Source organism: Falco punctatus (assembly GCF_963210335.1).
Source record: "Falco punctatus genome assembly, chromosome: 7".
Lineage (NCBI taxonomy): Eukaryota > Metazoa > Chordata > Aves > Falconiformes > Falconidae > Falco > Falco punctatus.
Genome location: NC_137587.1, coordinates 49,077,171 through 49,105,104, shown reverse-complemented (window position 1 = coordinate 49,105,104; position 27,934 = coordinate 49,077,171). Strand labels below are relative to the sequence as shown.

The 27,934-nt window shown below is 45.3% G+C and overlaps 1 long non-coding RNA gene across 1 annotated transcript in view; it reads right to left on the bottom strand.

Annotated features, from left to right (window-relative positions):
- Positions 1-141: 141 nt before the first annotated feature.
- The window catches only part of LOC308067645, a 415,830-nt gene continuing 388,037 nt past the window's right edge, over positions 142-27,934 (bottom strand). Inside the window, exon 2 of the long non-coding RNA XR_013929688.1 lies at positions 142-27,892. This is a non-coding gene — a long non-coding RNA (uncharacterized lncRNA). The remainder of the gene's footprint in view (positions 27,893-27,934) is intronic.

Below are 27,934 nucleotides of genomic sequence, written 5' to 3'. Positions count from 1 at the left end.
AGAGTAAAATCTCACAGCTTTTCCTGGGCTCTCTATATTCAACCCCATGGGACCAACAGTTGCACAGATCTGTGATGCCGCTGAGCAAAACAAAGCTGCAGCTCATGCACAGGATGTTCTTTCCTCTGCTGTTTTTATTAAAAAATATATATATTTGCCCCTCTATCCATCATATCACAGGGCAAAGGGTAAGGCTCTATTTCAGCTTCTCTTGGAGAAGGTGATTTAGTTATTAGTGTTAGGAGGAGGAGTAAGTAAGGGGGAGGTTCCTTGAATGACAACCCAGTAACCCAGGTTGTTGATGCTCTTAAACTACTGAAACTCCTTCATGTGACAGAAGAAAACATATTCCCCTTGTCCTGGTTTCAGCTGGGATAGAGTTAATATTCTTCTTAGTAGCTAGTATGCTGCTGTGCTTTGGCTCTGATGTGAGAACAGTGTTGATAGCACACAGGTGGGTTTGGTTGTTGCTGGGTGACGTTTATACTAAGTCAAGGACTTTTCAGTTCCTTGGGCCCTGCCAGCGAGAGGGCTGGGGGGGCACGGGACACTGGGAGGGGACACGGCCAGGGCAGGTGACCTGAACTAGCCAAAGAGGTATTCTGTACCATATGATGTCATGCTGAGTATATAAACTGGGTGAAGCAGAAGGAAGGAGGGACATTTGGCATTACGGCATTTGTCTTCCCGATTACCCGAGCCCGGCTGCCCCGGGGATGGCTGAGCACCTGCCTGCCCTGGGGAGTGGTGATGGATTTCTTGCTTTGCTTTGTTTTGCTTGCATGTGCTTTACCTATTGGCTTTACCTATTGGCTTTACCTATTAAATTCTTATCTCAACCCTTGAGTTTTACATCCCTCTCCGATCCTCCTCCCCATCCCTCTGGGTGAGGGGCAGTGATCGAGTGGCTGTGCGATGCTGGGTTGCAGGCCGGGGTTGAACCATCACACCCTGGCAGAGGCATGGTCTCGCAGTGCTGAGCAATATCCACACGTGAAATGTTTGCCCAGGACAGAACAGGACTGCCCGTGCTCTATGAATGGGATCCAGGCCCAGGCTGGACTAAAAGTCCTGTTTGCAGCATGTAATCCAAATCACTCCAGTCATTAAAAATATTTCACTGTACTCTAGTACTGTGCCACTTCCCAGGCAAACCAGTAAGTGAAAATAATGGAATACTGTTTTACTTGATTTTTTCCCTACTTATTACTGGGAATATCACTACGTATTTAAAATATTGATGTTCCGGTTGCATTTAGCTGAAGAATCTTTATGCATCTTTCTGAAAATTTCGTGGTAAAAGAATGTCTGCCTGGCATTTCATAGACACAACAATAGATCTTCCTTTAAAAAGGATGACTATGTTCCACGTACTAAGAAAAAGAGAGAAAAACAATATCTTCCCCTCCAAGACTCCTGCTGACAGCAGAGATGTCCTCAGGAGGGGAAACCGAAGAAAGGAGATCAGATTTTGCACTGGGTTGGCTTCAGTTCTGCAGGGATAAGCGGCTCCCAAGACCGCCTTGCAAAAAGGGAATCTGCCCTCTTCTCAGTTCTGCCAGCTGAAGGCAGCCTCAGAGCTTTTACCAGGCAATCTTGCTTTCTGCTACCCAAAAGCAGTAATTTGAGAAAACACACAAAATCTCCAAAGAAAAGCACTGTCCAAAATTCTGCCATCTGGCAGGCAGCACCAGAGGATGAGCAGAAGTTGTGTCTCCCTACGAGAAATACCTTGAAAAGACACTCCCAAATTAGGGTGCTTGTGTCTGCTGACGGTTTGCTGTGGTGCATGGACTGCTACAAATGAGTTCAAATGCCTAGAGAAGGGATTAGAAGCTCAGCAGGCTGAGGCTCAGAGCTGTCCTGCAGTCTGGTCTCACTGCTCTCTTTCATGTTTCCACTTCTTTTACACTCTGAGATTCAGCTGTCCTTCGGTAACAGAGTGCTCACTGTGTCAGCTCCCACTCCAGTGCCTGACCTTGCTATACACAGTGGTGTTAAAAGCAACCAGGATGGTGTTGTCTTCTATCAAAAACACCTGGCATATCACCTGTTAAAATCTGTGATTTATCTTTGCCCATTTCTTTCATTTTATGTAATGCATAGGATGGGCACACACACTCAGTATTAGAGATGTTAACGAGATTCCAAATTCTGTGCTACTTCTGTGCTGGATAAATGTGGAGTAGTCACTCTAATCCTTACATGCAAAATTAAAGTGACATAAATGCCACCAAAACTCAGAAAGCTGGGGGTTTACAACTTGTATCTATTTACAAGCAAACACTCTTCAAAATGCTTTAAAGGAAATAATGTTGATATGTGCACTCCACGTAGTCATCATAAAAAGGAACTTGTACAACAAACCATTCATCAGAAAACACTGTGAATGAATGATGACTCCTTTCAGGAAAATCAGAAACATGCTGAGTTATAGGCACTGTCTAGAAGTGAGGAATAAAATGAACTGAAACAAAGCAAGCCACGAGATTACTCCTGAAAGTATTAAAAAATTATAGTTATGACCTAAGCACAAGTGGAAGTGTCCCCATTCCATTAAACTGTTCTAACTGGAGGTCTGGGAACAAGTTTCCTCAACAAGTACTTCACATCAAGGCTGGTGTTTTCTGATTGATGTGGGCAACTGCCAGCCTGTGAATGTGACTGAAACAACATGCAATGCATTAAAGTCATTTAGAAGAAAAGTATAATTAAGGACGTGGAGTTATCATGCAGCGCGCACTTACTAAAAGTATATCATACCACACAAGGCCGAGAGCTGAATTTCTAAGCAAAGGACACCCTTAAAATTGTGTCTCTGAAAATCCTTAGTGATTTGCATATACCTAGAAAATTAATTTATGTTACTCCAAAAGACAGGCATTAGCAGAGAAACAGGGTTTAGTGGGGAGCATTATAAGGAAGAATATCAGGCTCTGGTACATTTTTTAATATCTTCATGGAAGATACAGGTGACATATTCTGACTGTGCTAATTCGATTTTTCAATAGCAAAATCTTCTGAGATCTTACCACTACAAAGAACGCTTGGGACAATCTCAAAAGATGGCCTTGAGTATTGAAGCTGTCAGCATGATGCCACAGGCTGGAATATTTGATTATTGATGAAAATACTGTGGTTTTGGAAATATGGTAATTGTATGTACCTATATATTAAATATATAAATGCATAATAATTATGTATGCCTAAAAAATGGGCATATAATAGATAGACAAGATGTGTATGTATCTCTGAGTGGAGGGTTGGATGGGCTGTCTTCCAAATACAGACAGCCTGGAGGTCAGATCTGATGTAAAAATTCAGCTGGGTTGCTCATGGCCGGTCCCGTCCAGTTCTGCATATCCCCCAGAATGGAGGAGGTCCGGCATCTTGCCACAGTCAAGAATGTTTCCCCGTGTCTGATCATACCTTGCTTGTCTCAGCTGGAGCCCCGCACCCCTGCCTGCCCTGCAGCATCCCAGGCGGCAGCTGGAGAGAGCAGTCAGACATCTCTTCTGTCATCCCTGCTTGCATGGCATCGCTTCTCCCCATCCAGGGTCCATCTCACCTCTGTTTCCAAGTGCTTCAAAACCGGAGTTTTTTGAAAATGTGTACTTGTACAGGTGTTGAAAATATGTACCATCACTAGGCTATCAGCGTTCCATTTAAGCCTTCATCCCTTTCTGTTATACACAGATTATATAAAGTGATAAAGGACAACTAATTCAAAATTGCTCTAATAGCTTTGTAATAGCCCAAGCTTATGGCTAGCATGCACCATTAAGATCTCTCTAGCTGCTTCACATACCTTTGACAACGTTATTTAGAAGATGGGCTGTACTGAACAAACATTACATCCTGGTATTCTTCAGAAATATTACTTGAAGTTTCAATTAGTATACCGGGTCTCCAGGTAAAACAAGAAGAACTCATTGGAATGTCAACAAATTTTGCCATGAAATTTTCTGTACCTTTCCACAGAAAACAGCGTTCCACACCTCTCAGTCTCTGTGCCTTTCCTTTAGGCTCTCCTTCATCAGTCATTTGGAGCTGGTGATACAAAGCCATTGAAAATCATGTTGTGATACAATGCAGCGTGACAGCTGCAATTGGGCACAACATGGCACATCAACCGGGGAAACGGCAAGGAGCGTTTCCCTGAAACTGCGGTTTTGAGAACAAATCAATTACTGCTGCTCCAAAATTAAACAACCTTGATTACCCTCAAGTAGATTTCTGATCAGAGGAGCTCACACTGGGACTTGTTCAGGGTTAGCAAGAAAGCTTTATTTCAGGGCACTTGTAAGAAGGGAAGTAGCAGTCTCACTCATTTGATAAGCCCATGTATTACTTATTGTAGCCCAGATGTTACGTGGAGATCCTCAGGCAAAACAGTAAAACAAATTAATAAGTGCTTTTTGTGACTCCTCTGTCACCTTTCCATTTGAAATGTAAAAATTGATTAAAAGGAAAAGTATAAGCTGCAGGGCAAACAGAAGGTCTATTCAGCATTAACAGTGACTCAGAAAAGTATAGTCTTTTGCCTTGACATTTGGACATTACTGGCAATAGCAAGAAACCCAGAGCAAACCCTGCAGCGGGAGAAGTCCTGGCCCACACCAGCCACCCTTTCACAAAAATGCCCCGCGGCCGAAGGAAGGCTGCCCTGGCCAGTCCTCAATGGAGGCAGCATCCCTCCAGCGCAGACCTTTTCCACAGCATGCTCCCCCAGTTCCTTCTGCCCCTCCCCCATCCCCACATCTCACATGAACAGGCTTCATCAAAACATTTGTTCTTTTATCTGAAAACTCAGCCAATAACTAAAATTCTGTGTGGAGAAGCCACCCAATATTCATTTTCATTCTTTGTTATCAGGTTTTGAACGTAAGGATTTTGACTCAGCCGACAGCACTGACACACATTACCGACTAATAGAGCGTGCAGTCTATCTCCCAAACAGAAGGTTGTGTTGAGTTATGGAAGCATAAAATACATATACCTGAAAACAGGAGCAGGGCTGTCATAAAGGAAATAATGATCCTGTCTTAAGGGTGCACTTACAAGCTGGTACAGCTGTAACATTTGTTGCGTTAAAGGGGATGGAGTAATTTAGCAGGAAATACACCCACCCCCCAGCCCCCTGCCTTCCCACTCTCCTCACCGAGGTGGGAGGTTAGGTGAGGCTGGGGTTAAATTCTAGGTGATGTCCAGTTTCCCACTATCAGTCCAGTCACGTTTAATATGCCCGTTAAACGGCCGCGGCCTGGACACACTGATGGCGCCTGCACTGCCAGGCCAGCCCTGCCCATGAACGAGCACGGCCGCGCTCCAGGGTTTCGTCGGTTCCATCAGAAACTGCGACGAGGCGGCTTAACAGGGCAGTTTTATTGGTGCGACAGAGACAGGTTCCTTTGATGGCCGGTGACAGTGACTGTCTGCAAAAGGCACATGCAAATAAAGTGTTATGAAGTATAAAACGTGCAGCAAAGTTACAACAATGCAGCCTGGCTACAAATGTTAAAGAGTAACTCTCTAGAGATTCCCAAGTCTCCCGAAGAGGCGCTTAGTTTCAGTCTGGCCCAAGTCCCAAGTGGGGAGAAGCAAAGCTCAGCCCGTCGGCCGGTCCCGGGGGTCCGTCTCAGTGGTGTCTTCCCTTCACTTGTCCTCGGTGGTGTCTTCCCCACTTGGCCCCTCGTTCTTTCACTTTTTATGCTTCTCTTTGCTCTCAGGTGGGGCTTGGGTGACTCTAGTCATAATTCCTTCATTATTATTGGTGTAAAGTTCTCTCGCTTTCATTTAAAGGCACAGTTCATTTTAAATTTACTGCGCACGCTCCCCGAGGAGGGATCCGCTCTCTTTGGAGGGGCCATTTGAGTAGGAGGTCGCGATCTCACACTACCACCATTATTTTACCATAGCATCCTTGAATTTTATCTCTTCAGCAGTTTATTTTCCTTTAGCAGTCAGCACGTCCTCGTCAGAAGGCTCTGAAGTGCTGAGGGGCCGAGTTCCCGACCTTCTCTCGCAGATAATGAGGCTCCTGCTTGGTCTTTGCCACAGCTGTCGGCCCAGCAACAGGCACCTTCTCATGTATTTTCCAGCCGCTGTGCAGCTTATGGGCCGTGTGGTACCATCGCGTGCCCAGCCCTGCAGGAGCACAGCAGAGCCTGGCCGCGGTGTCTCCGCTCCGCTCCAGCCCCCACGGCTCCTCCGGGACAGCAGGCTGTGTGCCTTGGGGAGCCGTGCTGATGGAGATCCTCTGCATGCCAGCCGGCCTGAAGGCGGTAGCTGTATTTGACCCTAAAAAGCTTTCTGTAATACTACACTTCTGTTAGGACCCAATTTTTCTCTAATTCCCCCTCAAGGTGATTTTCCCCCAACATTGATCATGAAAATTCTACATACAAGTTAATTTTACTTGTTGTTGTTCAGCATAATTTAAGGCTGAAAAGGCACCAGGAAGTGAGCTATTAAAAAAAAAATATTCCTTACCAAATAAAATAGTCCTCTCCAGAATCATGGTTGTTGTACAAGAGCGTGATGTGTAGGACACGAGCTGCAGCTGGAAGCTTTTGCTGCTGACATGGTGCCTCCGAGCTGGGGTGAGAGCAGGCAGGGCTGCTTGCCCACTGCAGCGCACAGCTCTGCCGGCAGTGCCACCCGCACCCCCCAGCCCCACCCTGCTTCTGGCCTGTGTGGTCACTCGGCTTTGTCCACGATGCAACCTAGACCTAGACCAGAAAATGTTCAAATGGGAAGAAATACTTCCAAGCTCACCACGGTTTTGATGCTTTCATTATTTGAGTCTCATTCCTAACTACAAAATCCGCTAGATCCAAACCACAGAAGACCTGAAATCGATGTGGAAGTTTGTTTGTGCCTTTCCTCAGTCAAAGCTCCTGTTCCATTAGCTTTCTTTTCACCCTGTGAATGACTTCTATCCTAGCTGTTCAAAACAGCCCCAAGCTCCCCACCTGCTACTCTCCCTCAGGCCGCATGCGCACACTCAGCTGAGTGTGCCGAGCAGCTCTCAGCTGTCCCGGGTCTGCAGTGTGCCCGGGGCTGCTCCCTGGCCACAGGTTTGGGCACTTCTGTTCAAATTCATACTTTTTTCTATACTCCTTGGGAAGCCACACAGGTCTGTGCCTCAGACCCCAACCAACCAGATCAAACATGAAACTGGGATCTAACTTGAAGGCTGGCCTGTGCCAGCAGACACAGCGTCTGGGATGAAGGGTGTCCAGGGGCAGGGTGCTGTAGGGTGCTGCTGCGCGAGGAGGAAGGGCTGGATCTGGGCAAGCCTGATGGCTGTGACTGTTGGGGCTGCCTCTGGCTGCAGCACCAGCAGGCTGGTCCCCTGTGCCCGCAGTGCTTTGGAGGGGCCATCCCACGGTTATGGTCTGTGCAAAGCGGATGGCAGATTTCTGCTGTGGTACAGAATTCAATTAGTGAGGTCTGACTGATGGTATCCTATAAATCCTGTTAAGAAGTATTAAACAACCATGCATTATTCCATGCCTAAATTCTTTACTGAGGTTGGCTCTATATTTCTAACTAGACAACTATTTAACTTACTGATGAGTAGCTGTTGCGCGAGGGTGTGTGCATGCTGCCTTTTCCTTCCATCTTAGAGCTCTCATAGGAAACATACGTTTAGCCACATACTCTGTTACATACCCAGTTTGTTCTGGGTACTTGTGATAGCAAGGGAAACAAAGGGAAAATAATGTAAGTAGCAAGGGAGCAGTGTAAGAAAACATGAACCCATAAGCACTGCAATGGGGAGAAGGCTTTACAGTAAGCAGTTCAAAAGGATGTGAAAACAAAGAAAATAATTTTACAAGTCCATCACTTTAATGTACAAATTGTTTAAATGGAATGATATGTTTAGCAATTTGAAGCAAGGTGCAGATTCTTGAAAGAAATGGGTTTCCTGAGACTGACATACATTAAATAGTTGACAGGACTGCCTAATGTGTTCTTATATTTATAATGAGGATTCCATGTCATTCTGTAATTAATTTTACTGCAAGTGTGATATATGCATGCCTAACACATCAAGAGGTAATGTGCAGATGTACATTGTTCATAACACCATCATTAATTCCACCACTGTTGACAATCAGCTCATGGAAGTAAGTTGCCAAATCCCAGCAGGCTTCTGCTGTACCGAGTTTGAACCCTTCTTATGAGAGATGAATATCCTATGCTGAAGTGCTGCACTTCTGAAAAGTGGAAATCAAAACTCTTGTGAATTCAATGGCCTCATTTTCTCTACAGCTAATTACATGTGGTTTTGTTCTGCTCTGTGTTAAGCAACATCTTTTGAAAACTTTTATTAAAAAAAGGAAAGAAAAAAGCCTGCTCTCTAGTAGTCAGTACTCATCGGAATAGGGCATCTGATCCACCTGAAGTTAAGACTCACTGACTTTCATTTCATGCAGATTTTGGTGGTGCTCTGGCTGTTGGTTAAGCACAGGAAAGGGTATTTTCAAGGGCCAGAGTCTGCTGTGACACCTGCCAATACCTGTAGGCACATGCAGAGAGAACAGAGGAAGGACTGAAGGCGCTACAACATGCAGCATCACACAACAGCTCTCCCTTATGTTGGCTGAGCATCCCTGCCCCTTGGAGCAAAACCTGGGACAGTTTCTCAGCAGGTCGTTTATCAAAGCCAGTTAGCTCTGAGCTTGTCCACTCTGGCTGAGAAGGGCTAACACAGCAGCCTTCAGATATTTAAAAACCTGTTGCAGAGAAGAGACAGTTTGCTCATCAGGCCCATGGTGAAAACGACAACAAGCAACAGTCTCCATCAGGCAATGAAGATTCCCACTTGAGCATTAGGAAGGGCTCTGTGAGGACAAGGAAAACTGCTGAAAGAGACTGTGAGCTTCCCCACAGTGGTCCTGAAGGACAAACCAAACAGTTCTCAGACATCCCCCAAGCAAATGAGCACTCACAATTTCCCTGTGCTCAGTCTTCAATAGTTCCACATTTCTGTCTCAGTGCATCTGTATTTTCCAACAAAAACTGAGTTTCAGCAATAAACTTCCAACCAGGTCTACATTTGCAATTGCAAGTGAATAATTAAACTGAATGCAATGTCATTAATAACCTGAGAAAGAAAGCGTACAAGTGTTTGAACGGTGCACTCACAACAGAACGCTTAAAGCAACTTAGGCTTGTGTGCACAACTGAGACTTGGGTACAGCGCATGTGTGTAGAAGCAGGGCTGGAAGAGAGTCCATGGTCTTTGCCTGGGAACTCTCTTTCTGGAGCTGCAAACACTAGATTTACCAGGAATTAGTGCTCTCAGTGTCACGCTCCCAAATCTAAGGTTCACTAAGGTTTACAACTGTAATGAAATTAGGCTGTGCTCAGCTCTGGTGCCCAAAGGACTCCTGCAGAGTATGGGATAGCGGAAGGGACAGAGCCATTCATGAAGGGGAGCTAGGATGGCACCCAGTGGCCATGAGCCCTCTGTCATTACCTGCTGCCCTGCAGGAGCTCCCCTGGCTATTTCTCTGCTGGGATCTTATCTTCCCCTTCGTCTGCCAGCAGGCTGCTGTCTGGGTGGGAGGAGTGGGGCTCCCCAGGGTAAGAGCTCTTCCATTACCTATTTCTTACCATCCCCTGATGCTGAAAATTGTCCCGGGCTCACACCAGGAAGGCATCGGTGCCTTGCACTGATTTCTCTACCAAACCTTGCATCTCTTAATGAGCAGATCTTGATTAGTAAACAGGAACACCTAAACAGAAAAAAACAAGAAGGAATGTGCTGCCTGTCCATGTGTCCTCCATGCCCAGAAGTCCCCAGAGCCACCCAGCACACCAAAATGCCAGGCATCTTGATGGGGGTGGTGCCTGACCGGATCTGGATGGTGGGGACCACACAGTCCAGGGTCCCGCAGAAGGAGGATGCTCTCTGTTGGCTGTCGTGATTTACTTTTCAGATTGCCTCAGGCGAGACAAAGCAGAGTAATTCTGCAGGCGGTAATCAGGAACTGCCTATTAATGTGTCTAATTTTCACTGACCTGAATATAATGTTTATCTTGTCCAAGGATGCAGTTTTTATTTCACACTTCTTAAACAAGCCTTGTTTTCTGCGAAGACAGTTTAGTGAAACAGTCTGCAATTTCTTGTCAGAAGCACTTTTCTAAGCAACCCAACTATGAGGCATGCCCACATGCTTTCCCGTCAGTTTGCCATGTGGTGTAACTGAACCCCCCAGTGACACGCCTACGTTGAGAAGCAGAAGTGCAATGAAAAATGTCATTAAGTGTCATTACGCTGTTATAAGCTGCAAGGTCTGCCGGCTTCCACAAAGAAGCATTTCTGATCAGGAATGAGACCATCGAGGAACGTTCTCATTTTGAAGGGCTTTTATCTAGTTACACTAGGCTCGCAGTTTCTTTGATGACTAAAATATAATTGAAGGAAGTGCTCCTGTCAGTAAGACTGATGCTAAAATACTCCCAAGCTTGGGAAGTATTTTTTTGGTTTATAAAAAAAATAAAAGACAAGCAGAACTGTGGAGATGAACAGTAATTCTTTTGGCTGAGTTTAAACTTGTGCTTGGCTGAGGTGTGTGTGTGGCTGAGGTTCCTTCTGTTTGAAACTCTGAATTAGCAGTTCAGGTTTAATTCTGGTAATAAAGTTTTTAAAATAATTATAGTTGTTCAAAGCCATTCATAGCACAGGTTCAGCTGGGCTCCCCGAGAAGCCTTTTGTACAACACTATGTATGGAGGAATACCAAAGGTTTGCTTTTCCTGGCAGAATATACTACACAGAGCAGTCTTCAAAGCATCCCATATCTGTGAGCTCATGCAAGCAATCTCAGCCCCCTACAGAAAGTGCACAATAAGAGCAGGTATTGGCTTGACCCTTGCACATTTGGGAGTGGGAAAGGATTCACTGAATATTTCCCCCAGAGAAAAGGAGACTGTTGTTCCTTTTAGAGATCTATTTTATTTCTAAATTACTGTGCTGCATGAAGCGACCCAGTATTTGCTTTAAGATACCAGAAATGTATTTTCTTTTCAGGGCTGTGTGAAATTTCAAGCTCTCCTTTTCCCATTCCCTTGTGTAAAATTTGTAGTAGCTGCTGCCTACCAGTGCCATTTTAACATGCTCCAAAGGTAATAGAAATTTCTTCCCCAGTACATTGAATTCCAGTGTTCACCAACAATTTTTGCCAGAGTACTCAAGGGTATGATTTCATTTTGTTTTCTTAAAGAGTTAAGCAAGAACATACAAATATGCTCATGGCCTAAACTGAGCTGATCTTGACACTATCTCACATCCCTCAGTACCAGTGAGATCAGGTTTCTGGAATCCACCAGTTTGGGAGGCAGGCCTGGGTGGGATGCAGGCAGACCAGCCCAGTGGCAGCGTGCCGCGCTGTGCAGCGTGCCAGCCACACACGCCGCAGCAGCTCTCGGGCTTCTCTGCCATGAGCCCACGCCAGGCTGGCTCCTGGTCCTGGTCTGACTTGGTGTCGCTCCTGACACTGGGCTGGTTGAAGACCAGGGGCTGGTTGTGGGGATGGGGTGATGTACAGCAGCATGAGACACAAGAAAAAAAAAGCTGTTTGCAGCTCCACCCTGCTTCCAGCCCCCCGAGAGAGTTAAGGGGGGAGTGGGTTCCCCAGGACAAGGGGGGGTGGCAGGTGGGAGAGCCACGAAGCAAAGACCCCCACGGGGAGGTCTCACTGAGGCAGTAGCAGCCTTGGCTCCCTGGCTGCTGTGCGGGCCCATGCCTGGGACCGTGCGGGTGTCAGGCACTGTGGTTATTCGCCTGTTCCTGGGGTGGATGTGGAGCTACAGGCTGGATGGTACCCATGGCCAGCACTGCCAGCATGTCCTTGTAGAGTGCTATGAACTCAGACTTTCACATTTTACAGTCCCTAAGGGCTGAAAACAATCCCCAATATAAATAATTTATCTGAGAACTTTTGAGAGACAGATTTTCAGTTGTTTTCATTCCTTCTCAAAACAAACAAACAAAAAGATAAATTGCAGAAATTTGCTCGTCTGCATAGGATTCCCAGTGGTGCACTCACGAGCCTCTGACAGGGAGGCAGGGACACCCACCTTGGAGTCAGTGCAGACCTCCAGGACTGGCAAGATTTATCTTTCACAGTGATACCTTCTCTTATCACAGCCAGAGCAATATATTCACTCAGCATGAAGATCTGTTCCTCTGTCTGTACATAGTGCTCATCTCTGTCAAAGGATCTTGGCTGGAGAAGGTTGGTTTTTATTTTTGCATTAATTCTATCAGCCAGAGCTTGAACATACTGACCCAGTAGGCTCATTTTTCATCACTCTAATTCCTTTGCAGAAATTCTGATAATGACAGTTGTTCTGAGCCAGAGGATGGCTGGAGAGGGAATGGTTCCTGTGTTCTGTACAAATCCTAAATTAGTCTTTCTGAAGGCAGGTGATGAAATAAGGCCATCAGTGTAAGCAAAGACCAAATAGGCATAAGCAATAAATGCTTAATGCTTCACAGTCATATTTATGTCTCTGTCAGTTGTAGATGGCTTGATTTTTTAGAAAGATGTGAAGCGCCACATGCATGAATACCACACTAAGCACAGTAAATAGTTTAGTTTGAAATGTAATTAAAAACTCATGAGAACCAAGCATTTTTCTCAGCATGGCCCTAATTTGCCAAGTGCATTGACATAAATAAAAATATTTCTCTTGAACTTGGAAGCAGCCCCAGAACTCATAAGCATTTGCCTAAGTCTGAAAAACAAAGTTGCATTTACATGCTTATAGTTTACCTGGAGAGTACTAAGCAAGTTTGAAGCAATATACCTTAAGACAGACACTAAGTGGTCTTTAGTCTGTCTGCTTTCTAGTAGAGAAAAATTGAGATTTTTTTATCAAGACAGATTACCAATATGACAACAAATGACCAATAATACCAGCCAGACATAAATCATCTTTAAAATGCTAACTTCTCCCTGTTTTCTAATTACACAGGACGCAGGCGAATGGGAGCTGAAGCACCCAGAGCAAGGACAGTGTTCTCTTTAACCCTGCACAGGCAGCAGGAACTCTGCCATAATGCAGCTGCAGACTGGCACAGTACAAAGAGCAGAGCAGCTGCAGGGAGCCAGGACAGCCCATGCTCTTTCACGGTATTAGGCTAATTATGGGCTGCTGTCCAATGCCATACGCTACTTTCGGCTTAACAAATTATGTCTGTTTTCCCAAAAATGTGTGACAATGGTTTATTAATGGCTACCTTGTCTTAATAACAGCAAATTCCACCACCTACCCCACTCCCCACCACCCCATCCCCAATATTTGTGCAGCTTTGGTGGTTTTGTTCTTAATAACAAAACCATTTTAAAGATGAAAATGTCATCTTTGGCTGAAGAGGTCAGTACTGCAAGTTGCTTGAGGCTCGGAAAGCACTTTGAAGAATTGCAACTGTACATTCAGCTTGCTCATCCCCTTGGCATTAGCTGATGCCCACAGTTGGGGGCAGGACAGTGTCTGAGACAAACAAAAGACAGTACAGAGAACTGAGGAGGAGGTCCAGGTCTGGGTAGGCACTACACAATGATTGCTTTGAGGTAACATTCCTCTAATTAATAGTATTAGCTTTGCATGTGTCAGATTTCTATGAGTATCCCAGTTAATGCATGTATAATTGAGGGTGCTCGCAGAAGCAAGGAATCTTCATTTAATATTGCTGGGTATTTCTGAGATGGGATAATCTGAATTAATGATCTTGACTATCATATCTGGGAACTGCTCCTGAAAGTGCTTTGGAGCCTGATCTAAAATAAATGGAAGGACATGCACCTATTGCTTTCATGGAGGTACAAAGAAAAAGAATAGAAATAGCATTAATCTACTCCAAACAAGTCAGACTCCCTAAGTACAGCAGTTAGTGAAAACAGAGAAATTATCTAGCAAGAAAAGAATGCTAGGAATATTTAAAGAAATATAACCTGACCTTATAACCAGAAATTTGACAGCAAGGAACAATAGGGATATAAATGGGTGTAATATAAAGGTTTCCATCAGCCTAAATTGTTTAAAAAGCCTTCCAGTATTATATGAATCTCTGGACACATTATTCCTGTAAGCCTTTTGTGCATTATCCCCGCATCATTCTGAGAAGACATGTCTGCTTATTTCCTTAGCTCTTTAGCAGCTCCCAGATAGACACAAGCCTGATTAAATTCCGGGGTCATTCTTTCCTAAACTTCAAGCAAATGAAGAATAGAAACACTGGGCTTTGTCTGAGCTATTAGCTCTCACGCGGCACTTTGTGCACAGCTTTGCAGAGCAAAGCAGTGCCACAGACAAACGCGTCCTGGCGCTGCCCTTGGCCTGCATTGTCGGCAGTCGGGTGAGCTCCGTATTCACTGATCATGCTGCACACAGCCCGTAGGTTTCCTGGTATTTCACACATGTGTGAGGAGACGCTGCCTCTGACCAGAGTTTGTCATCTACTGAAAGACAAAATAACAAAGATGCTCGTGGTGTTCACAGCACAGGTTTGAGCTAAGACCAGTATGGGAGTGCTGGACAGACCACTTTGGAAGATGTTTTTCTGGCAAAGTGTGCTTAGAGGGAGGATATGAAAATTTGCTTTCATCAGAGCTGAGAGCAAAAGGAAATAATTTTTCTGCAGATTAAAACGGTTTTACAGTGATTTGTAAATGTGGCATAATTGATTCTGCAGATGAGCCTGGAGTTACAATATGTCTGATCTGGCAAATTATGGGACTCCGATCTCAACTGAATTGCAGTTCTTGCCTCCTCACAGTGTTAGAGCATGTGTTTGGGGTCATATTGATGTTTCCACCTCATTGTGGGAAGAGTTACTGAAATATCAATCTTGGGCTCCATCTCTGATCTCACTAATCAGAAGCTTTTGACATTGGGATGAAGCTGCCTTTGCAGGCGGATTGTATCTTTGTCTTGTTTGGCAAGGCTACAGGCAACAGATGAGATCAAAAGAATTCAGGCAGATGAACATTTTGATCCAAACCTTTCCCCTCTACTGTGAGCTCAGCCCCCACGCCATGCTGGGAGCCCTGCTCTGCCTGCAGACACCCCACGCCCTGCACCTTAAGGTGCAGCAGTGGGGGGTCAGAGTGGGGTTACAGGACGTCCCAGGCTCCTCTATAATTTTGTTCTCACAATTAAGGAAGCAAGAATCCATTAGACAACACTGATGGAAAGCTCTGACTTGGCTCGAATTGCCTTTTATTTCTGCTAGAGGCTGAGGCCAGCTGTCCCCCTGCTCAGCTCCCCATGTCCAGGTGCGGAGCCGGGTCCTGCCCTGTGCCGGTGCCAGAGTGGAGCTCCCAGGGCCACTGGCTGTAGCCCATCTGTCCCAGTAAAACCCCAGTCAGCTTTGCCTGCAGCAGCACTGCAGGGATGGGGCAGGACCAAGCTGATGGCCCAGGAATTTGAAGGGGGGATGCGCGTAAGCTCCCGCTATCAGTAAGAACATGCGACCCGCTACCAGCCCTCCTCATAGGGAAAAGCAACAAACTGGATTCTGCATCAAAGCAAAAGTCAGTTAATTTCAGTGGCCATCTTCTCCCTGCCTCCTGGAAATGTATCTAAACGTAATGACAGTATATATTTTCTCATTTGCTGGAATCAATAGCCCAGTGAACATGATGCACATGTTAATCATATGCACATGTTAATCATACGAAGGAGATGGCAGGGATTGCCCTGAGAAAAGGCAGCATTCAGCAGCACAGTATAAAGAATCAATATGCCTCTTTTGCAAAAAGTAATAAAAGTGTATGAAAGATGACAAGTTATTCACAAGAAAACAAAAAATTGCAGTTTTAAAGCTGGCTGAACAATATTTGACCCCAAACTTCCAATTAATGTCAAGCCAGTGAGTTCTAATGGGAAATTAAGTGGGTGCCTGGGGAAGATATGGCTGAGGACCTGACCTGTGGAGAAGATACTGCAGAAATAGCAGCAGTACCCTAGTAGTGTACTAAGAAAAGAAGGGAAAGCAGAGCCTGCAGCTGGAAGATGCAATCAGGGCTGGCCAACAGCAGGTTTAGGCAACTCCTGCAGAGCAGCTGCACAACCCAGAGCTAGGTGGCTCCGTGGGTGAGGAGGACTCGATGGGTCTCTGCTCCTCAGCACAGCTTTTAGGCACATCTAAAGTGTAGCCAGGGAATTCCCAAATCATGTCTGAACAGGCTTCATTTTCTGGCTGTGAGACTCCAACATGCTTGACTTTGGCCAGGAGATTCGAGTGAATTGTTATACAAGATTAAAGATTTATTTCATAATAGTATTTCTTTATTAATGATTAGAAAAGGGGTCTCCCCAGAAAAGGGAGGACAATAGAAGAAAAGTGGGAGCAGTGAGATGATCCTCACAACGAAGTGAGGTGATGCCTCAGGCAGCTTAAGGGTCTGGGAGACGAGCTCACCTTCTCTTTCCTGATCACCTTCTGACACGTCTGAGGGAGCAAAATGTCGATTCACAGAACTGAGTCTACATTAGTCAGTGGTAACATCTGCCCAAGAACAGTGGTAACTTGCCCTTGGCAAGTTGCCTTATTATGTCTTGGACTGGAAGGAACACAGAAAATCTGTGCCACATCTCTCTCAAGAGAAGGGACATGTTTCCTTGGCAAACGTCCCCACTGCCTCTATGCAAGCTGTCCTCGGCACGAAGACCTGCATCCCACCCCGCCGATGCACACAAAGCCACCGCCTCGCTGCAGGAGCTCAGCCCTGCAGGGCAGCTGCTGCCAGCGCTGGGGCCTCCATCTCTTCCCTCCTCTCCCCCTGACACCCCAGAGGGGTGATGCTGGATGGCGAGCTGCGGCCCCCATGCCAGGCTGGGCTCCACTGCCCCATGCTCCAGCCCCAGCACTTCTTCCCTTCCAGCTGAAACTGTACACCTTTCCTTGCCAGACACTACCCTCCACCGAGTCCCGTGTTCTGCCCTACTCTGGGAAGGGACTGGAAAGATGAAAAGGGCCTTTCCCCACCATCTGCTCTGCTGCCCTTCTGCAGCTCTCTCCTTTCCCTCTGTGAGAAAGACATTTCTCATTTTCTCCCCTCCTGCCCTCCGTTTGCCTGGTCACACCTGTATATACCCTCTCTGATCCCTCACTTTGCTTTTGCTGTTCTTTGCCTCTCACACTTGTCTGTTTTTTTGCATTAAAATAACATGCTTGAATCCCCTTCTTTTTAAAAATAATCCCACCCTGATCTTATTTGCCTTTTTCCATGGATGAACAGGCCAAAGTTCATCCTGATTTCATCTGGAAAATTATTTAAAATGCCATACAGACTGCCCTTTATCCATTTTATACCAGACAGTAACTGACCACTTGCAGACTTAACACCCATCTATTCCCATTTAGTTCTATTCCCCCAAAAAAGAACACGAGGAAGAGCCCGCTCATAAAAACACCTGTGCTTCGGGCAGTCAGGCTAACAGCATGTAGGAACGGACAGGCTGGTCCCTCCTCACTGGCCCGTCCCTCCAGTATGTTCATCAACTCGTAATAACCGAGCTCAGCACTGCTCATGGCATCAAGTATTTACGTCTCCTCCTGACTGCCATCTCGCCCGATTCTGGGGCTCTGTTTCTGCAGCTCTTGCCCATGTCTGGGCCCAGCTCCAGGAAGCCTTCATCCCGCTGTTGGCTGCTGCAAGGAGCTGCTGCCATTTGTCCCGAGGTCTTTGTTCTGGCTTACACCCAGACTTCAGTCTCTTACAGCTCACATGCCCACACTGAACAGAGCCTAAATATATGTGGTGGTAACTCACATTAGCCAGCCACGCTGAAACTCCCCCCAGTAAAACCTCTAATAAGATGTGCTGATCATGAAACTAAACCCCAAATTATTAGATTGTTTTGTTATTTATATTTTAAAAATAATTTACACCTATTATTAATGGTTTCGATATTGCTGATGCTTTAATTTCTGATTTCAGTTGGACATGTTATTCTAAAACAAATCTGATCAAGCCAGGAGTTACAAGGTGTCATGGTTTAACCCCAGTCAGCAACCAAGTCCCACACAGCCTTGTGGGATTGGGGGGGAGGATCAGAAGGGTAAAAGTGGGAAAACTCCCGGGCTGAGACAAAGACACGTTAAGAGGCAAAGCAGAAGCCGCGCACAGCAGCAAAGCAAACCCAGGAGTTCACCCACCACTGCCCAGGGCAGGCAGGTGCTCAGCCATCCCCAGGGCAGCCGGGCTCCATCACGGTGACGGGGGCTTGGGCAGACAAACGTCATAATGCTGAATGTCCCCCCCTTCCTTCTTCCTCCCCCAGCTTATATATATATTGACCATGACATCATATGGTATGGGATGTCCCTTCGATTAGTTTGGGTCAGCTGTCCCAACTGCACCCCCTACCCCTACCCCGTGCCCCCCCCAGCCCTCTCACTGGCAGGGCCTGAGAAACTTGACTTAGTACAGACATCCCCAGCAACAACCAAACCCTCTGTGTGCTGTCAGCATTGCTCTCACACTACATCCACACCACAGCGCTGCTCCAGCTGCTCAGAGCAAAATTAACCCCATCCCAGCTGAAACCAGGACAAAAGGAAAAAAAACCCTCAGGCTCATGTGTCAGTTTCCCAAGTCACAGAAAAAATAGTTCTGCTTTAGCAGAAGAAAAAGAATCAGCAGGAACCTCCTGCCATTTGGTTATTTAAGCACCACTGAGTCTCAGAGGTGTTGAATGGTACAAATGAATATGCCAACAGTCTGTGAGGAGGTGAGGGACCAGTTCCCTTATCCCTCCACTTACAACATCCCTGTCTGCTCCTCACACCTACAAGAGCCCTTGGCACGGGCCAAAAATATGTCACTGTTAAACTCTTCCAGGTGCACTAGGCAGGACCTGAGGATATCAGGGCTTTCTACTTTTTGAATGAAGCACCAGAGAGAGCCCAGCAGGACCTTTGTGTGGCCATGACTATAGCTGGAAATGGTAGCAAACAACATCTTTAAAAGCTGCAGCTCATTAAAGTCTGGTGGGTCACATCAGGCTCAGAGAACAAAGAATTTCCCAAGTGTACATCTGACATGTTCAGTAGGCTAGAGAGCTGATAATAATTTTTTTTTGCCAGAGATGCAGATTTTTTTCTGAAGCTCTGTATTGCCACTGTTTGTGGACCGAGTCACTAAAACTTTCACTCTTAAACCAGCTGTTGTGAGTGATTTCCTTGCTAAGCCATATGGCATAGTTCTTAAATCACATTTCAAAATGAAATTATATTTTTTAGTTATTATAGTGCTTTAGCTCCCATGTTTTTGTTCCTCTGTATGTACACCTCTGGAGCAACAGCGCATTCAGGACACTAGTGTCTGTGATGCAGGAGGCCCCTTCAGCTCCGTGTGCTTCATGCCAGGAAAATTAATACTGGTGAAAGTTGTGTGTTATCATAGGAAGAAGGCACAGGTAAACCTTTCTCTTGTCACACACATTGATTAGGCTAATACCGTGTCTGAAGATAGTGTGTAGTGTTAAAAAAAAAAAAAAATCACAATAGAAAGATAAGACTGCATTAGGCCTTTGCCATGGAAGGATGCATGTCCAGAGAATGCTCCCATAATGGCAGTGAGGATGCAGCAGACCTCACAGACAAGTTACGCACAGTGATCATCATTGAAAGGGTAGCAGGAGCAAAGTAAGAGAAGGAATTAATCTACTCTCTTGGTGAGGAGCAAGGAAGCTGACTTGTGGGTGGTGTTTTAAAGTGCAAGAAGAGAGCCCTAGGAGAGCTCAGAGATTTGCTCTGGGGATCTCTGGTCCCACTAGCCTCCAGAACAAAGCTCGAGTCCAACCCATGGGGAGCAGCCGGTGTAGCTGGGTGAGTCGAACACACACCCCTTTTCAATGAAAAAATCATACAGGCTGTCTCGTACCAGACACAAGTGATGGTGAGCCTAACACCTGGGGTGCGCTTACCTTCACTGGTAATAAAACCAGATAATGTGACTCACCAAGGCAGAGCAGGGAACTTGCAGCCCAAGACCTCCTTTGGAGAACTCAAAGGCTGGCAGCTGCTTTTGGGGACCTGCAGATATTGCTGGACTTTGGTGGAGGACTTTTATTCAGGAGGTACAGATGAGGTAATCAAAGAGCAGAAAGACTATCACAGCTTTTGGCACCCCCCCAAACTTTCACAATGTTCCCATATAAATCAGAGAAAAAATGAATTTCCATACTAAGGGCTTACAAACTGGCACCCAGGACTGCACTCCCAGAGAAGAGTCCAACACTTGGGAACAGTGTATAATTAAAATGCTTAAACAACCATTACAGAGGTGTTAACACACGGCTGTAATTACACAGCTCTTTGTCCATTAAAGGAGGAATTTAATGCAATTACAATATTTACAATTCTGCACACTAAAACCCAAAACATAATTAGAGTTTTTAGGGAGCAGTACAAACAGTCCTGTCTCCTTTCAAAATTGGCCTTTAGATACCAGAGCTTAAAGAAAACTTTTACTAGGGGCAAAATACTCAGGGCTTTGCCAGAATTTTCCCCATTCAAATGGTTGAACCCAGAACTGAAAACAGTGTCAGTGACCGCATGATCCTTAATGACTTTCAAATGGCAAATTTATCTCAGCAGAGCAGTGCAAATTTCTTGGGATAAGAAATAAGAAGGGAAAGGACTGTGGGACAGAGTCCTGAGGAAGAGACACAATAGTATACATCTGCCTGCTCTGTCTAAACCCTCCCCCAGTGGGGCACAGGGGTGTGTGGCACCCAGAATTTGTGCTGCTCAAGCTCTTGTCCTCTTGCCTGAGCTCAAAGAAAGGAATTTCACTTCCCTCCTCCTGTGATATGAGCAGAACAGCCTCCAAAACCATCTTCCACCAGGAGGTTAGACCAAGAATGCCAAGTACAGGCATAGAAGCAGACAAGAATGATGCAAACCGTGAACAGCGCGTTTGAGGTCCAGCTGCAAAATGAATAGAGAAGCACCTCAGGTGTCACAGACTCCAAATGCAGCTGAAATTTTGTTGAAGGCATGATCAGTTCAGAGTAGGCTAAGCTGTCCCCTCTTCTAATTCATACAAGATCTGTCTTTGTTACCATACAGCTTACAGTTGGCAAAATACTTTATTGCCTGAAAATGGCAGTGAGGAGGAAGAGCAACATGATCCTGAGTAAATAAATGGGAAAAGGGCAGATGATGCAAGAGCTTAGTTGTGCAGAGAGGAGATGGAAGGGTGCTGTTGTCCATCCTGGTGGAGCTAACATTCTAGAGAGTTACCAGTCAAGCACACGGCTGCTTGCAAGGCCCGGCCTTGGAGAAGCCCTTGGTAGGCTCAGAGCTGCCCACAGACCGCTGAGAACGGCTCTTAGGTTCTCAGCCTTTCAACACACTCCCAGAGCTAACAGGAGATAAATGTGCACTTCAGGTGAAGGTGCTGGAGCCTACCTCCTCAGAAATGAGTCGGTACTGACCTGTACCGCTGCACAGCAGCGCTGGGAGCAGCACTCCATCCCCTCAGCCAGGCACTGGAGCACACGGCCCCCAGGCAGAGCCCGGAGCGTAACCACCCCCCCCGGGCTAGAGCACAGTGACAGTGCCTCTCCTCTCCCCGCACACAGCCCCAGACTTTCCCAGGCTCAGTCTTTTCATTCGTTCAGAATGAGCACATTTTCTGCCTATAAAACTCAGTCTCAAAACCTTCTCTTTAAGCAAATACTGGAACTTTTTCAACTCCCTAAGGAAACATTTAATCTTTTTCGCTTCCCCCCTATTTTTAGAAACAAACTCACTGCTATATTTCAGCTGAATTTACATGCAGTTTCACTGTACCTGAACTTGCATTTCTGTAATTAATGAATGATTTCATAAAAACTTTAGACCAGGTATTGCCAGGAGGTATAGGAATTGTTTAAAAAAATAATCACTTTTTTAGAGTGCTGTTGATTAAATCTTTGCACCCACTGCTGAGTTACAGGATTTTGTGGAGGTGGAGTGGGGAAGTTCTCTCCACAGAACAGAGACTATCTGGTGTTTGTGCACAGAGTTATTTATTTCGTACCTCAGTTTGAGGGTAAAGAAATATGACTGATCTATTAGCAATGCAGGTATCAGACGCTGCTCAGTGTTGTTACTGCAGGGCGAGAGCTACACATAGCAGGGAGCTGGTCCTGTATCACTGGGTAAGTCCTTCTAACAGAAGGGAAGATAAAGAAGGCTCAGGCAGTGTCAATGGTATTTATTAGAAGTGTTCCTGTGACGCCCAAATTCTTTTGCATCAGTTGGCTGAAACACTCCGTATTTGTCAAGCTGGCTTAAAGGCAAGAGAAAAGGAGAGGGGTTTCCTGGACAATTCTGCTCCCCTTATCACAGTGAAAGGGACATCCAAAACGCACTCCATCCTTCCCCATCTGACCCCAGAAAATGTCCATGACACGCAAAGAGCAAGAGGCAGTGCTCAGACAGTGAGCATTAGTAAATATACTTGGCAAAGACGAAGGGTCAGAGAAATGTGACTAAATCATCAGGATTTACCACCAGTCTTTTTTTAACGTGTATACCTTGGGATAAAATAAGCTATTACCTGGAAGGTGCATAGTAAACTGAGGAAAAACTGGATCTATATCTCAGACAGTTATGGTGTTTCACTTTAACAGCCGTTACTAATGAAAAGGTAAAATTAATAGCACACCAAGGCTTGCACTTGACTTAGATGAAGTGGGTGTAGACAAAGTGTGCCTAGTACATCACTCAGTCCTGCATGCATAGTAACAGGAAATCAATTAGTCTCCACCAACATTTGCCTTTGCTAGTGTAAGACAGCTTTAATTAACTTATTGTGAGTGGTCAACCACTGCTCAGTCTGGAAGAACCTTACAGATTTAATGAAGCACCAGTCTCTCTACATTTATGTTGGAAAACCAACAACGGCAAATTTTGAAGCTGAATTACTTGGCATAAGCAATCAGTTAATGGAGTACCTTCCTCATCCTAATTATTTAATTCTTGTCCTGTTATTTTTCCCCAATTAAGCACTAATCTTCTGACTTAGGCTATGACTGCAGGAGCAAGCATACCATTGTCATTTAGCAATAAAACAATACGTACACAAGAAAATCATTTTGGAACCAGTCATAGCCACCTAAAATTTGATACTTTCTACAGTTTTCAAAATATTTGAAATAAATAAGAGCCACACACAGTTCAGGGAAGGTCCCTCACAACAGACAAAATAGGAGAACAGAGAGCGTCTGGAGCTATCCCACTGTAGCTCAGAGGAGCAGCTGTGTGCTGGCAGTCCCTGCCAGCTGCAGGGAACACACCCATCCTCTTGCAGGCAGCAATGAGCACATGGAGCAAAAAAACCTGAAGTTTTCAGACTCCTGACTGAAAAAAAAATAATTTATGGGCCCACATCTATTTGATGTCACTATTTGAAGGCTTCAGAGCAGCCTGAACAATTGCAGCAGGAGATGAGCTGAGCAAGGAGGGAAGCTTCCCCTGACTGCACTTGTTTTCTTTTGTGTTATCTTTGCCAGATCATTCCAACATCACTGAGTCTTGTGCTCTCAAACAAAGTTTTGGTACATAAGAAGGTAAGTCCAATTCCTGCTAGTTGCACTACAGCACACAAAGAAGTAGCCATACTTCTTGAGGAAGGGGAAAGCACGGGAGCTTGCCTTCTTAGCTTCAGAGGTAGGAGGTGCCAGGGAGGGTTCAGTGTTCCACCGGGCAATGGAGGTGCTGAGCCCAGAAGTGCTAGCAGCTGCCTGACAGCCTTCCCCTGGGCTCCACAGAAATGATACCACCCAGCCAACAAACAGAGAAGTTAGGCTTGCTTTGGAAGAGGTATTTATACCTTTTTACCAGCGTTCATGACTCTCACCCACATCACCTGCAGCAGTTACCTTGTTTCACCTGAGCCAAGGTCTCACTATGAGGGTGGTAGGACTCCCATTAGAAACACAGGAATATTTTCTGCAAAGCTGGTGTAATTAGGTGACCTTTTAAACATGAAGTCAGAGGTTTCATGATTACAGTGATGACAGTGGGAGTACAGCATAGCTGCTCTAGTTCGGGGAGAGGAAACACATATCCTTTATACCTTTCTAATGTCAATGTTTGGGGTTTTTTGTTGGTTTTTTGTGGGTTTTTGTTGTTGTTTCTTTTCTTCAGTTCCAAGCCTGTCTATATGAAGTCCTTCAGCTTTATCTTCCACAGGTTATGACTGTTCAGGAGGTCTGTGCCAGAAGACCAGCACCATGTTTATGAACAGGAAAAGGACTTACAGCTTCACAGTAGATTCATTAGCCCATTTCTACTTTCGTGGTGGAATCATTAAACAAAATGCTAAATAATTCAGCCCCTTACAGTCATGGGTATCCACTAGCTCCCAGTCTGCCTTTCCCAAGGGAAAGCATGTGGCTATTTCTCATATGCTGGTTATGAATCAGAGAAAGTGATCTGGGTTCCTCATGTGAAAGCTCTCAGAAGAGATACGAGAAGCTGCAGCACTACAGGGCAAAATGCATTAACCTTTCCAAGAGAGAACTTAACAATGGCAGAAACATAAATGGTGAAGTATTTTTATGAAGAGTCAAATCTGTGGGTTTTCAGCAGCAGCTTGTTCTGACGATGCTTTCTGCACATGCTGCAGTTAAAGACTTTGTACAAGTGACAGGAGAGGAAGTCTGTAGTTAAACACCTTGTAAAGATGGCTCAAGATAGAGAGATGAAACCCGGAATTAAAAAAAAGCCCAAACCTTGTGTAAAAGTTAATTAAAATATTAATAATGCAAAGTTTCATTTATTCATGCATAAATAAAAAAAGATGTTTAATGATAGACACACACTGAACATTACTACAGTGAACATGATATTGGGATAGAGAAGGAACAAAGGAGAGCTTGGTCTCTCAGCACAGAAAATTGCTGTGGGGTGTAGAAAGTGCTCAGAAAGGGATGGCCGTGAGGTGAGGGCTGCCGTCCGGGGGGGTTCCAGCACCTCCCAGGCTCAGAAGGCAGGATGAGCGATGGTTTGCCATCTGAATGCGGTTCTGCTGGCATGTGTGAGGGGCACAGGTGTACAGACTGCTTCCATCAGCATTTCAGAGTTGCTTCTGCTGTTGTGTCCTGAAGGGCTCCTGGCAGTAAATGGAGCCAAACTCCAGCCTCTGCAATGCTGTGGTGCTGCCATGGTAAATGCACACCAAAAATAGTTTATGTTCGTATTTCATAGAATCATAGAACCTCAGTTTCATAGAATCATATTTGTTATATCTCAGATGTTTTAAATTTCTTGTCATAAATGACTGTATTTGCCAGTGTTTATTTGCATTATTATATATATGTATATAAATGCTAAGAAAAGCATGCTATGAGGCACCTTCCTTTGTTTTTGTAGCCACCATATTTGGTCTTCAAATACAGGGTTCTTGTACAGTAACAACTAAAAAAATCCTGTAATATTTTTATATCCTTATTTTCTACAGATCATAAAATCATAGTATCATAGAGCAGACCAGGTTGGAAGGGACCCTGAAAGATTGTCTGGTCCAGTCTTTCATTGGGAAAGGGAGCCCAGATGAGATTTCCTAGCACCCTGCCAGGCCACACGTTGGAAACCTCCAGTGATGGGAGCTCCACCACAGCCCTGGGGAGGCTGTTCCAGTGAATGACTGTTCCCAAAGTAAAAAATTTCTTGTTTATATTAAGTGAAACCTCTCCCAATGCAACTTATACCCATTGTGCCTTATCTTCTCCATGTGGCTCCTTGTGAAGAGGGAGCCTCTACCCTCTTTGAAGCCACCCTTTAAGTACTGGAATGCTGTGATGAGGTTCCCCCCAAGCCTTCTCCTCTCCAGGGAGAGAAGACAACTCCTCAGTTTCTCCTCACAGGGCAGGTTCTCCAGCCTTTTGATCATCTTCATGGCCCTCCTTTGGACCCTCTCCAGTCTGTCTGCTTCTTTCTTGAATTGTGAGGACCAGAACTGTATACGATCAATGAGGTTGGGGGTCAGGCAAGCAATACTCTCCAACCTGAAGCCCACAATATTCTTATCACGGTGCTGCCACATTTGTCATTCCATAATTTGTGCTTTCTCTGACCTCCTGGAACATCTTCTCAGAGTGTGACTTACAGCCTGCTGTCTCTGGGCACACACTCTCCACTTCTGAGACATCTTTCTCTCTACGTGCCCTCACTCCAGCATATCTGTGCAAATACTTTGTTTCTGTGCGGCCATAATTATATTCTCAGTTTGTCTCTTTAAGCTGTCTTTGACAAGTCATTTATAGTTTGCCTGCCTTCATGAACTTTTATAGAGAAAGAAAGTTGGCAGGCAATTCTCAGCTATCCTACTTGTCTCTTGTTTCTCTGATGATTGACTTGCAGTGGGAGTAGTTTTGATATTTGAAAAGATCCAGACTATTATTATTGAACATTTGAGTTGTGCGATGAAAGTATCTGTCTGACAAATCCAGGATACCTGAGCAAAAGGCTCAAAGGCTTAAGGAAATTCCGGAACATGTATAAAACATTGTCCAATGCTTGCCTCTAACATCAGACACAGAGTGGAGAGAGGCTCCAATGCCAGCAGAGTACAGCCAGGTTGAGGAAAAAAGAGATGCAAAAGGAGTATTTTAAAAATATCAGGAGAAATATTAGGTGCTGTGAAGACTGGAAGACATGACAGACAATGGGATGAAAAGGACCAATGCTGACCTATATATCCAGGCAAAATCCCCACTGACAGAGGAAAAATTATGCCTCTGATCTGCAATTGATATCAAGACTTTGGGCAGACAGAGTTGGAGGAATACTGCTGAAAAGGAAAAAAAAATAATCACACAAAACGCAGTGGAGCCTGGGAACTTGCTTCAGTCATAGTAGCTCACTGTGTTCAGCCTGGACTCAAACTGCAGTCTCACATGGGGACAAGACATTTGTGATTAGCTTAGGGATGGAGCTCTGCCAGGAAAAGTGCTAAGCACTGGAGCTGGTCACCTGGCAGACAGCAAGGGCTGCAGAAAGGTGATTACAGAGTCATGCCCCAGGGTGCTCTGCTGAAGGGCTTGCTTCCAGCTCCAGAGCTGGGCTCCTGACTCTTACACGCCCAGGCATATTTTTCCTGAAAAACAAATGAAAATTGCTGTCTTGGTCAAAGAAGCCTCCCTTCATGCCTCATCTCCCGACCCAAGTAAGCAACTGGACTGATATAAGACTCATTTTACAGAAGGTATATTGTTAACAGTAAAGCACATGCCCAGCTTTGAGTTTATGCTGTGCCCTCCTGTACGCAGAAAACCAGCTGTAAGTTCTTGAGAGATCCTTCTGTTTTGGAGCCAGATGGGCAAATACATTTCCCTTCTCCTGTGGAGCTGAGGAAAGGACACCATCCTTGACTCATGGCAGCAGATGCACAGGAAAGCAGGCATGCAAGGACATCATCAGAGAGAGGCAAACTGTGCTCCTGTACGTAAAATTAATGCCAAAGTTCCCATTTCTGTTGCGACACTGATGCTCTCTGCAATCTTGTCAGTGAGCTGGCTGAACAATAGCAGTGGGGATGTAACTGTGCGCCTGTGACCTCGATAGTGATGCCCTAAAATAGAAGACAGAAGCGATTCTAGACATTACCTTGTTTCATGGCATTGAATGAGAGAGGGACAGCACGTGCTTTGCCCCTCAAGTTCTGTTCCCAGTCTGTAGCTGGTACAGTTTCCTGTGCTGCAAAGTACTCCCACCTCTTGTAAGGCAACAGGGCACTGTGACAAACCTCAGGAGCAGTCTGCATAATTATTTGCAGCATATAATTATGCTACAAAATATAACTGCTCATAGCTAACAGCAATTCCCCAATTAAGGTTTTCAATAGAGGCCAATACACACATAGCTCACGAAAGTCAGATAACCACATCATATACTGTGTCAGAGT